Source organism: Impatiens glandulifera, chromosome 9, assembly GCF_907164915.1.
Source record: "Impatiens glandulifera chromosome 9, dImpGla2.1, whole genome shotgun sequence".
NCBI lineage: Eukaryota > Viridiplantae > Streptophyta > Magnoliopsida > Ericales > Balsaminaceae > Impatiens > Impatiens glandulifera.
Window position 1 is genome coordinate 18,272,390 of NC_061870.1, and position 12,450 is coordinate 18,284,839.

Here is a 12,450-nt window from a genome sequence, read left to right on the forward strand (position 1 = left end):
GAACCAAACTTATAAAAAATAAAAATAAAAAATTAAAATGTTGAAATTCATTTGTATATGCATATAAAAATATTTAGTTGAATTCAAAACATAATAATTAAAACTTAGTTGGTTATAGTCTTATACTTACCATGTATAAATTATAAATTCAAGACTTATATATGTCATTTTAACTACCAATCTCAATCAACTTTTAACCTCATGAATAAATGAATGCATTTGTTGATCGCAAATAAAACACTTTGGTCAATCGAATATATGATTCATATATTTTTAATTATCAATATATCATTTATTAACGACCTTTTATGTCTCAACAAAGCAACCAACAATTTTAATGTTACTATAAGTACTAAAAATCTACATAACCAATTTATAAAATTAAAATAATTATTTTGATTTATTTTCAAATAAATAAAATCAAAATAATTAAACTCAATGCCAAATTAAACAATTCATTAGATGAATTATATATGGTGATAAATAAAATCTAATTAATTAAGGACAATGGTTAAATAAGATAAATTAAATTATTTTGGATAAATATTGTACTCATTTTATCTCAAAATAATATTAGAAAAAACCAGTAATTAAAATAAATAAATAAATTGTTTATTTAATTCAAAAATATACAAAAAAAAAATTGACAAATTTTGTCATATTTATTTTAAATATTTTGTGTATTTTAAATAATTAAAAATAAAGTCAGAAAGGTGAAAGAAAAATCAATTTCAAACAAACCCTTAAGGTTTTAAAAATAAAATGTGTGATCATGTGTGGCCGAAACTGTGAAAAACAACTACAGCAAGAACTAGAACCATCGGATGAGTGCTGAATTTTCATTCAACACCAAAAGCACACTGTGTTGCCCACTGCAACAGAAGGAACGCACGCTCGTGCCGTACTCGATCAACTAACGCTCCGTTAGCTGAATCGCAATGTAGCTCACAGAACATGACATAACTACGACGGAACGCTAACGGACTGTGCCGCGTCCGTGTTCTCACCGACGTTGTTTCGTCCCCAATCTTCTTCTTCATCGCGATCGCCGAAGAGATAAGATCGAATCCCATCTTTTCTTTTTCAAGATGTAACTTAACCGATAGTCCACATTTTCTTTGGCTAATTCAAAAGGTGAAATGATCACCCTACCACGGTGATCATTTCTCTTATAATCCTAGGCCTAATTTAAGCCTAAACGAGCAATTATGATGAAGAATAGGATTTTGGCTAATTCAATCCAATTGACTCCCTCAATTGATTTCAAAGCTATAAATAGCCTCTTGACAATTCCAAAGCCAAGAGATCAAGTCTCCAACTTCCAATCTGAATTTTCAAAAAATCTGCCATTAAAGCTTAAGTTTGCTGGATTTTTCTAAATTATGTGTAAGACCTTAAAGCTTGTATTTGAGCATCCTCAAAGTTTCACTAAGGTCTAAGGAGTGTTCTCCAATCTTTAGTATGCTTCTAATCACCCTTTAATTCATACTTTCAATTTGAATTTGAAATTTTTATATTTTAGTTTTCATAAGCTTGTATGTTGCCTGGTTGTTGGATTTTTTGATTGGAAATCGATCCTAAGATCATTTATGAGGTTTTTGTGAAAGCCAAGATCGATCAATCGATCTCAAACAAAAAACCCAAATTTGAATTTCAAGAAATTGAAAAATGGGTTTTTTGTTCTTAGGGTAAACCTCAAGAATAGTAGCTTAAAAAGTTTCCCAACATGTTTCTAATGATTCTGAAAATTATTTGGATTATTTTTGATCAAAATCAAAATTTTCAAAATAATTGAAAATTTTGAGTTCTTGATTTGGTCCAAATGAACAGTCAGTGTTCATGTTTTGGTACCCGTCAAGTATATGAAGTATTAAGAAGCTATTGGAAAACTCCATACACTTCAAAACAACTTTAAAACCAAAAAACTCAATTTTTTGCCATAATCTATTTTGAATGAATTGATCATCACCTAGGTAGATTGATACCTTGGAATGATTTTTTAAATGTTCTTAGGAGCTTTGTGAAGCTGCCTAGGGCCTTGGATCAAAGAATCAAAGACTCTATCAAAATTGCAAAACTTGCAATTTTGATGTTCTTGAGGACCGAGAGGTCCGACCGAGGCTTTTAAGCTAGGACCTAGAGGTTCGACTGATGTTCTTCATCGAGGACCAAGAGGTCCAACTGATGATATTTACATACGATCGAGAAGTCAGACCTAGGACCGAGGAGTCTTACACCCGACCGAGAACTCCCGAACCTAGTATCGTTGACTTCTACCTAGGATCGAGAGGTCCGGCCAAGAATTCTAACACCCGACTAAGAATTCTAGCCAAGGACCGAGAGACACTAGCACCCCGACCGAGGGACTTCTGCATCCCAATCGAGGATCTTGAACCCAGACCGAGGGGTCTCCGACTAGGACCGAGGGCTTTTTAGCCCCGACCGATAAAACAAACCCAGAACCTAGGACACCGGTCAAGGCCTGTTTGGTTTCTCTTTTAAAATTCCAAAATTATTTTTGTAATTTTTGAACCCCAATTCATTATCTAAAAATGCCGAAAAATTAAAAAATTATTTCAAAATATTTTGGGGATATTTCCACACATAATATTTTGATAAAAGCCTGTTTGGGATTTATGTTTAAACCTTAATGCATTTAAAAACTTATGTTCATTAGGTATTTTTCTCCCTAGTCAACATCATCCTCAACTAGTATCAACATTTAAATAATTGGTCTTACCATTTTTTAAATACGTACAAACATTCGCATGCCTAGGACTGAAACAATAACCGGTTAAAATAAAACGTTATACAACTGATTTTCAAAAGTTAAATTTATAAGTGGTGATTGTTTTTAAAATGGGTACGAAGGATTAAGCGCGTAAGCACTTTCCCGAGTATCACCAAACTACGAACATAAAGAAACTCTAGTTAAAATATGTTTGTACACATATCATATGTCAGTTTATTGATATTCAAAAATCAATTGGCGAATTTGTTTTGAAATTAATTGTTTTTAATTAGTTTAAACAATGGATTTTTAAAAAGTCAAATTGTAATTTGATTACTAAAATCCTTAAATTATTTAAATTTGAACTCAAATTAATTATTTTTAATTAATTTTAAAAGTTGTCATGAATTATTTAAAATCTTTTAAAAATAATGTGTTATTTTAAAAAGATTTCTAACATGCAAACTGATGTTGAAATTCACAAACCTCGAGCTTGCCACATAACCAAATAGTTTTCCGGCGGTTACAATTATTAACCTCTTATTTTTCAATAAACCTACCACAAATATCAATCGATCTCTCATCTCTTGAGCATTTTGCACCCCAATCACCAATCACAATGTTATGGACCTCATATTTCTCGATAAACCAATCACTACTGTTAAATACTAACGATTTGTTATCTGAATCGCAACGGAGCTCACAAAACGCAATGAAATGCTAATGAACCGCTCTGCGTCCGTATTTTCTCCCGAAACGACGTTGTTTTGTCCCTTGATCATCTTCTTCACCGCAATCGCTTGAGAGATAAGATTGAATTCCATCTTTGATTTTTTAAAGATATAACTTAGTCGATATTCCACAACTTCAGTTAATTTCAAAGGTGAAATGATCACCATATCACAGTGATCACTTCTCCTATAATCTTAGACCTAATTAAAGCATAAACGAGCAACTAGGATGAAGAACAGTCAAAATACCATAAATGAATTTTGGTTTATTCAATTCGTAGCCAAGAGATTAAGTCTCTAGCTTCCAATCTGAATTTTCATAAAATTTTCCATTAAAGCTCAAGCTTTTGGATTTTTTGAAATTGTGTAAGACCTTAAAGCTTTGATTTGAGCATCCCTAAAGTTTTCCTAAGGTCTAAAGGAGTGTTCTTCAATCATTGGATGCTTCCAATCACCCTTTAATTAATACTTCAAATTTGAATTTGAAATTTTTATATTTCAATTTTCATAAGCTTTTATGTTGTCTGGTTGTTGGATTTTTTTGATTGGAAATCGATCATAGGATATTTAAGAACTTTTTTTGAAGGCCAAGATCGATCGATCGATCTCAAACAAAAAAACCTAAATTTGATTTTCAAGAAATTGAAAAATGGGTTTTCTGTTCATGGGCTAATCCTCAAGAACATCAGTTTAAAAATCTTCCTAACATGTTTTTAATGATGTTGGGCAACTATTTGGATAGTGTTTGATCCATCCCGACTATGTTTGATCAAAATAAAAAAAATTATATAATTGAAAATTTTGAGTTTTGAATTGGTCTAAATGAACAACCAATGTTCATGTTTTGGTACACATTAAGTATAAGGAAACTATTGGCAAAGTCCTTACACTTCAAAACAACTTTAAAACCAAAAAACCCGATTGTTTTCCATAAACTATTTTGAATGAATTGATCATCACCCGGGTCGATTGATACATTGGGACGATGTTCTAAATGTTCTTGGGAGCTTTGTGAAGCTACCCATGTCCTTGGATCAAAGAATTTAAGCCTCCATAATGATTGTAAAACCTACAATTTTGATGTTCTTTTAACCTTTGACCGACAGGTCCGACCAAGTCTTTTCAGTCAGGACCAAGAGGTCCGACCGATGTTCTTCATCGAGGACCGAGAGTTCCGGACGAAGATTCTTACATCTGACCGAGAAGTCAGACCGGGGAGTCTCGCGCCCGATTGAGAACTCCCGAACTCAAGACTGATGACTTCCACCTAGGACCGAGAGGTCTGATCGAGAATTCTAGCCAAGGACCGAGAGGCCATAGCACCTTGATCGAGGGACTTCCGCACCCCGACCGAGAATCCTGAACCCAAACCGATGGATTTCCGACCAGGACTGAGGGCTTCTTAACCTCGACCAATAAAACAAACCTAGGACTTAGGACACCGGTCCTAAGGCCTGTTTGGTTTCTCTTTTAAAATTTCAAAATTATTTTTGTAATTTTTGAACCCAAACCCTTTTCTAAAAATTAAGATAATTTTGAAAATGATTTCAAAATATTTTTGAGATATGTTTACACAAAATATATTGATAAAGACTTGTTTGAGATTTATGTTTAAACCTTAATGTCTTTAAAAACTGATGTTCTTCAAGTATTTTCCTCCCTAGTCAATGTCATCCGCAATAGGTACCAGTATTTAAATAATTGTTTTTACAATTTTTAAATACACATAAACATTCGCATGTTTAGAACCGGAAGAATAATTGGTTATAATAAAACATTATATAACCGATTTTTAAAAGTCAAATTTATAAGTAAGGACCATTTTTAAAACGAGTGCAAAGGAAGAATCGCGAAAGCTCTTTCCCCGAGTATTATCGAACTACAAACTTAAAAAAACTCTAGTTAAAATATGGTTGTACATGTATGTCAATTTATTGATTTTCAAAAATCAATTAGCAACTTTGTTTTTAAATGAATAATCTTTTAAATTAATTAATTTTAATAAATTTAAATAACTAATTTAATTATTACAAAATTTCAAATTATTTAAATTTAAACTTAAATTAATTAATTTTAATATTTAATTTTAATTAATTTAAACAATTAATTATTTTTAATTAATTTTAAAAATTATTAGAAATTATTTAAAATGTTTAAAAGCAAAATTATAGGTTTTCCTTGTTAATTCTGTTTCATATATCATTAGTTACAAATCTTTTACTCATTAAATATATATATATATATATATATATAATTATAATTGAAAAACAAGGAAAATGATATTTTATAAATGATTAATATTTTAATACAATTAATTAATTTGTTGGACCGTTTATAATTTTTTAGGCGTTCTGTGTATTGTTGAGCTCAATTCAATTGTTAATATTTTAATGGATTTTTTTAATTTAAATGAAATAATATTATAAAATATATTTTAATTAGTTACCAACATTTTTTCAACTTTTGTAAAACAGACCATTATTTAATTTCAAACAAAATAGAGCAAATTAAAACATAAAAATGACAAAAATAAAAGCATTAAAAAATGACACAAATAGACAATGTAGAACATTTATATACAAAGTTCAAAAACACATATACATCAGTTCAAAATTTTATTTGCATCTTTACAAATATCAAATGGATAACTGTTTCAGAAAAAAAAGTAGAACATAACATATAATTACCAACATTTGTTCGTTGATGAATTTGGATATGGGAAGGTGTCCAATGGATAATCTATGTCATCAAAACCTCTCCAATCACCCAAGTCTGCTAACTAGAAAATATCTCATTTTCATCTTATGAATGATCGGCGACGGTGGGATCTGTGGTGTGTTCTATATACTCCATCCTAGACATAAAATTTATTATGAATATTGACATGAATTCCATGACAACTGATTCATTAAAAGAATTTGAGAAATAAAAAACTACAGAGAACATAGGAAGAAGAAGACGGTCGTCGCCGCCTAGGGGATAAACACTATATTGTTTCTCAGGGTGTATGTCCTTTTATAAATGAATAATTAGGGCAACATCACTATGAAGTTTCTTTGGGCCCTTTTTATAAATATTTATGCATTGGACCTTCTTTTTCTTTTAGGGCCTCTGTTTTTTTATATGTGATAATTAGGGCTTGGGCTTCTATCGGTCGGCCTGTCTTTTTATAAATGATTGTTAAGGCAATAACTAACAAAATATAAAAAGTTTATTTGGACTTCAATCCCTTTGAATCTTTTTATATGTGATAAGTGATGAAATTTGAATGACAGAATTACATGGCATCAGTATTCATTGGGTTGAACAAAAAATTGAACCAAACAATTAGATCTAATTGCCTCACATAATTTTCTCTTCTAAATTTTCGTTTGAAAAACATCCTAACAAAGTTTATTTTGGTCTCTTTTGGTCTGGTTTTAAATTATAGATTGATTCTTAAAATTTTATAATCTTACAAGATTAATGAATTTTTCAATAGATAAACTCTTATTATTTTAAATTAAAAATTTACGAAAATAAGATTTCACGAATTTATAAATAGTTACGAGTTTATTTATTAATTACTATTTTAATTAATTTGATATATAATACATTATTTTTATTTTTATTGTACCAACAAAATATAAAATCAATAACACAATATTTCATAATAATTATTATTATTTGTTTTAATTTAAGAAGATAAAGATCCCACTTATGATGTTTTTAATAGAGTGTAATGTTGATCTTTTAATAAATATAGGCTCATTTTAATTTAAAATATTTTATTAAAAACTAGTACCATATAACCATCACTATGAACTAGAACATGAGGAAATAACAAGAAACTGTGATTTGGTTGGGCAAGAGATTGTTGATGAAGAAGAGAAAATGGGTCTAGGCATTCCTTATGTGTCTAGACCATGTTTGACTTATGTTTTGGAGTATGGGTGTCAAATTACATCTAGGCCCTATTTTATGTGTTATTATATTTGTTTTTTTTCCTGCAACATAAAAGACACCAAATATAAGATAAATTAGAAGATAACATTCATTTTTAACCCATAACCCATTTAATTTGTTTGATTTATTTGTGCCATTTTTAATACATTAAAAAAAAATCAATTTTAATTATAATATATGGTGTGAAATGTGGGTGTTTTTTTTTAAATGATTCATGCAATTTTATTATGAAATGGATAGTAGTTTAAACACAACAATAAAAGCATAACATTTGTGTAAAAAAAATCACACCAATAATACAAAAATTAACATGTGCGGAAATCTTCTAAAAGGGCAATGAGCTCTCCGACTGAATTTATCGGCTTCCCACTTCGAACCTCATATAATGTTAAGTTGATAGCATTGTGAAGGATTCACAATGGTTGTTTGAGATTGTTGAAGGTTCTACGATTTCTCTCCAACCAAATAACCCACCAGAAAATAATAGGCATATAACCCCATTGTTTCAGACCCGCAAATCTAGTTGCCTCAATCTACGTTTCTCAACACGCACTAATAGTTTCCGGCATAACCCAATGAATACCAGTATTACTCCAAAGAAGACTACAAATACTAGCGACACCCTTACAATGTAAAAAGAGATGAGGGGTCGTCTCCAATTGACTAAGATAAGACTCTTGTGCATACATCTATCATCAATAAGAATACCACTGTGAATCGCACTCCGCCTGGAAAAAAAAAGATATTTGTGTGAATCTTAGACTCCATAATTTTTTCCCAATGTATCATATTCAACGGAGACACCCTTTGTTGGCTACTAATGATAACAATCTATCATGAAAAGAACTTTCCTCCAAAGATAACCTCCATCTATATCTGATACGATGCGCAAACCTTTGACAACGATGATCGTACATATCTTTGACTGTGACTTCTCTAAAAATAGTAATAGATATCAGCACGGGGAAGAGAACAACAAAACTATTACCCCACACCATGCATTCTCCCAAAAACGGATAGATGAACTATCACCCACGGTAAACAAAAGAATGTGGGTGTCTACAATATTATTTGTATATTATTATTATTTTACACTTATTTTGTGACAACTAAATAATAATATTTAAATTAAATAAAAACAATTCAAATAATAGTGTATTTTATATAATTACTAAAACTGTATTAGATATTAAATATAATAATTAAATAGTAATACAATGATTTGTAATAATAAATAAATTAATAATTATACTTAAATATTTGAATATTAATAATATAAAATTTACAAACAAATATATATATATATATATATATAATAAAAAAATAATACTATCTATAATTTAAAAAATATATATTATGCTAATCATAATTTTGGGTGGAAGGAAAGATTGGTTTGCTATCGAATTAAAATAAACTACAATTATGAAATAAAATTTACATTTAGAAAGTTAAAATAGTCAATACTTACCTCTTTGTCGTCGTCATCAGTATCTTCGTTTCCATCGTATTCATCATCCTCTTCGTTATCAACATCTATGGTTTGAATATGAGAGACTTAAATAGTTTGGATAGTCTAGTGGTCGTCTTCTTCCTCTCATTCATCGTTGTTTTTTATTTATCAAAAAAATGATAACAAATTTGTTAAAGAGACATTCAATTAACTTTTTTCAAATCAGTTTACCGACCTCTTCCTCTTTGACCTCTTACCCTCATTTCTTATTCAACCAACAATATATTTTCTTACCTAATAGAACTCTCGTAGTACTAATCTTGTGAGTTCACTTTTGTACCCAGCCATCCTAATAGTATCAACATATTTTATCCTCACTTTTAAAAAATCAACCATCTCATCATATCACCAACGTTTTTACCTTCACTTCTTCGGTAAACCAACAATTTCATTCATATATTTAACCACCAGTATTTTTTGTTCTCCAATGAACATCTCATTACTAATCTCGTGGCCTTATTTCGAGTATTTTATACCTCAACAATCTCATACCATTACCATGACCTCTTTACCCTCATTTCGACAAACCAATCACCAATCCAATCAACTCTCATCTCGTGACCTTACTTTCACACTTCGATCAACCAACCATCTCATTCACACATTTAACCACCAATATTTTATTTCCCAATGGACAACTCGCATTACTAATATTTTGATCTCACACACTTTCACAAGTCTCTTATCTCTCGCCAAACCAACAATTAAAATCTCAATTGACCTATCCAACTCGTGATCTCACACTTTCATACGATTCTTATCATTTGACAAACTAACCACTAATCTCAATCGACATCTAATCTCGTGATCTCACACTTCGGTCAATAACCATCTCATTCACATATATTTTTAACCACCAATCTCAATCGACCTTAAATATCGTGACCTTACGATCCTTTGTTACGAGCCTCTTTTCCTTTAACAAACCAACCACCAATCTCAATCTTATTAGTCTCTTATACTTTGACAAATGACTCATCAATCACAATCGACCTTTTATCTCGTGACCTCACACTTTCACATGCCTCTAATCACTCGACAAACCAACCATCATTCACAATCGATCTCTAATCTCGCGACCTTACGATCCTTGTTATGGTCTTTAATCCCTCGACAAACTAACCACTAATTTCAATTAACATCTCATCCCGTGACCTCATCACTTTCACATGTCTCTTAAATCTCTCCAAACCAAGCACGAATCTCAATGAACATCTACATCTCGTGACATCACAATTTCACACGCCACTTATCTCTTGACAAACCAACCATCAATTATACCGCTCTTTATCGTTCGGCAAACCAACCACCGACCTGAATCGATATATTATCCCTCGACAAACCAACCGTCAATACCAATGTTACCGATCACTTATCCCTCGGCAAACCAACTACCAATCTCAATTGACATATCATCTCGTGACCTCACACTTTCACACTCACATGTCTTTAATCCCTCGACAAATCAACTACCAATTCCAATCGACCTTTAATCTCGTAACCTTACGATCTTTTGTTATCGTTCTCTTTATCTTTTGATAAACCAACCACCAATCCTAATGTTATTAGCCTCTTATCCCTCAACAAACCAACCACCAATCTGAATTGACCTCTAATCTCGTGACCTCAAGATCATTTGTTAACGACCTCTTATCCATCGGCAACTCACATCTCAATCACAGTTTCACACATTTCTTATCCATCGGAAAACTAATGTTACCGGTCTCTTATCCTTCGACAAAATAACTACCAATCTCAATTGACCTTTAACCTCATGACCTCACACTTTGGTCAATCAAATATTTGATTCATGTTTTTAATCACTAATATCTCATTTGTTACTGGTCTCTTATCCCTCAATAAATCAACTACCAATCACAATGTTATCGACTTCTTATTTCTCGATAAACCAATCACACTCATACTTTCACATGCCTTATCCATAAGAAAACAAACTACCAATCTCAATCACACTTTCACGTGCCTTATCTCTTAGCAAATCAAACACCAATCTCAATCACACTTTCACACGCCTCTTATCCTTGACAAACCATCCATCAATCTCAATCAACATTTAACCTTGTAACCTCACATTTTGGTCAATCAACTATTTGATTCATATTTTTTAAACATTAATATCTCATTGTTAAAGCCTTTTATCCCTTAGTAAACCAACCACCATCTCAATATTATCAATCTCTTATTTCTCGACAAATAATCACAATCATACTTTCACACGCCTTATCCATTGACAAACCAACCACCAATCACAATCACGTTTTCACACGTCTCTTATCACTTAGTAAACCAATCACCAATCATTATCACAATCACACTTTCACAGGTCTCTTTATCTATCGACAAACCACCCACCAATCCTAATCGACCTCTAATATCGTGATCTCATGATCCTTTGTTACTGACCTCTTATTTTTTGACAAATCAACCACCAATCTCAATCGATCTCTCATTTCTTGGACATTTTTCACCACAACCATCTCATCATTTTTACCTTCACTTTCGCAAACCAAAATTGTTATTCAAATATTTAACCATCATTGTTTATTCATAAGAATTTTTATAAGAGTTTAAAAGGTGTGTCTAATGAATTCGAACATTGGTCTTTATTATGTATCATGTACACTTTAATCACTAAACCACTTAATATTAATGATTTATATTTATAGTTTTATGTATGAATATATAATTTACTATTAATTAAAAAAACTCCACTAAATTCATATTAAAAAATCTCATTCTCTAACATTAAAAAGAACCAAACTTATAAAAATTAATAATAAAAAAATTAAAATGTTGAAAGTTCATTTGTATATGCATATAAAAATATTTAGTTGAATTCAAAACATAATAATTAAAACTTAGTTGGTTATAGTCTTATACTTACAATGTATAAATTGTAAATTCAAGACTTATATATATGTCATTTTAACTACCAATCTCAATCAACTTTTAACCTCATGAATAAATGCATTTGTTGATCACAAATGTAGCACTTTGGTCAATCAAATATATGATTCATATATTTTTAATTATCAATATATCATTTATTAACGACCTTTTATGCCTCAACAAAGCAACCAACAATCTTAATGTTACTATAAGTACTAAAAATCTACCCTACCCAATTTATAAAATTAAAATAATTATTTTGATTTATTTTCATATAAATAAAATCAAAATAATTAAACTCAATGCCAAAGTTAAACAATTAATTAGATGAATTATGGTGATAAATAAAATTTAATTAATTAAGGACAATGGTTAAATAAAATAAATAAAATTATTTTGGATAAATATTGTGCTCATTTTATCTCAAAATAATATTAGAAAAATCAAGGAATTAAAATAAATAAATAAATTGTTTATTTAATCAAAAAATATAAAAAAAATTGGCAAATTTTGTCATATTTATTTTAAATATTTTGTGTATTTTAAAGAATTAAATATAAAGTCAGAAGGGTGAAAGAAAAATCAATTTCAAACAAACTTTTAAAGTTTTAAAAATAAAATAT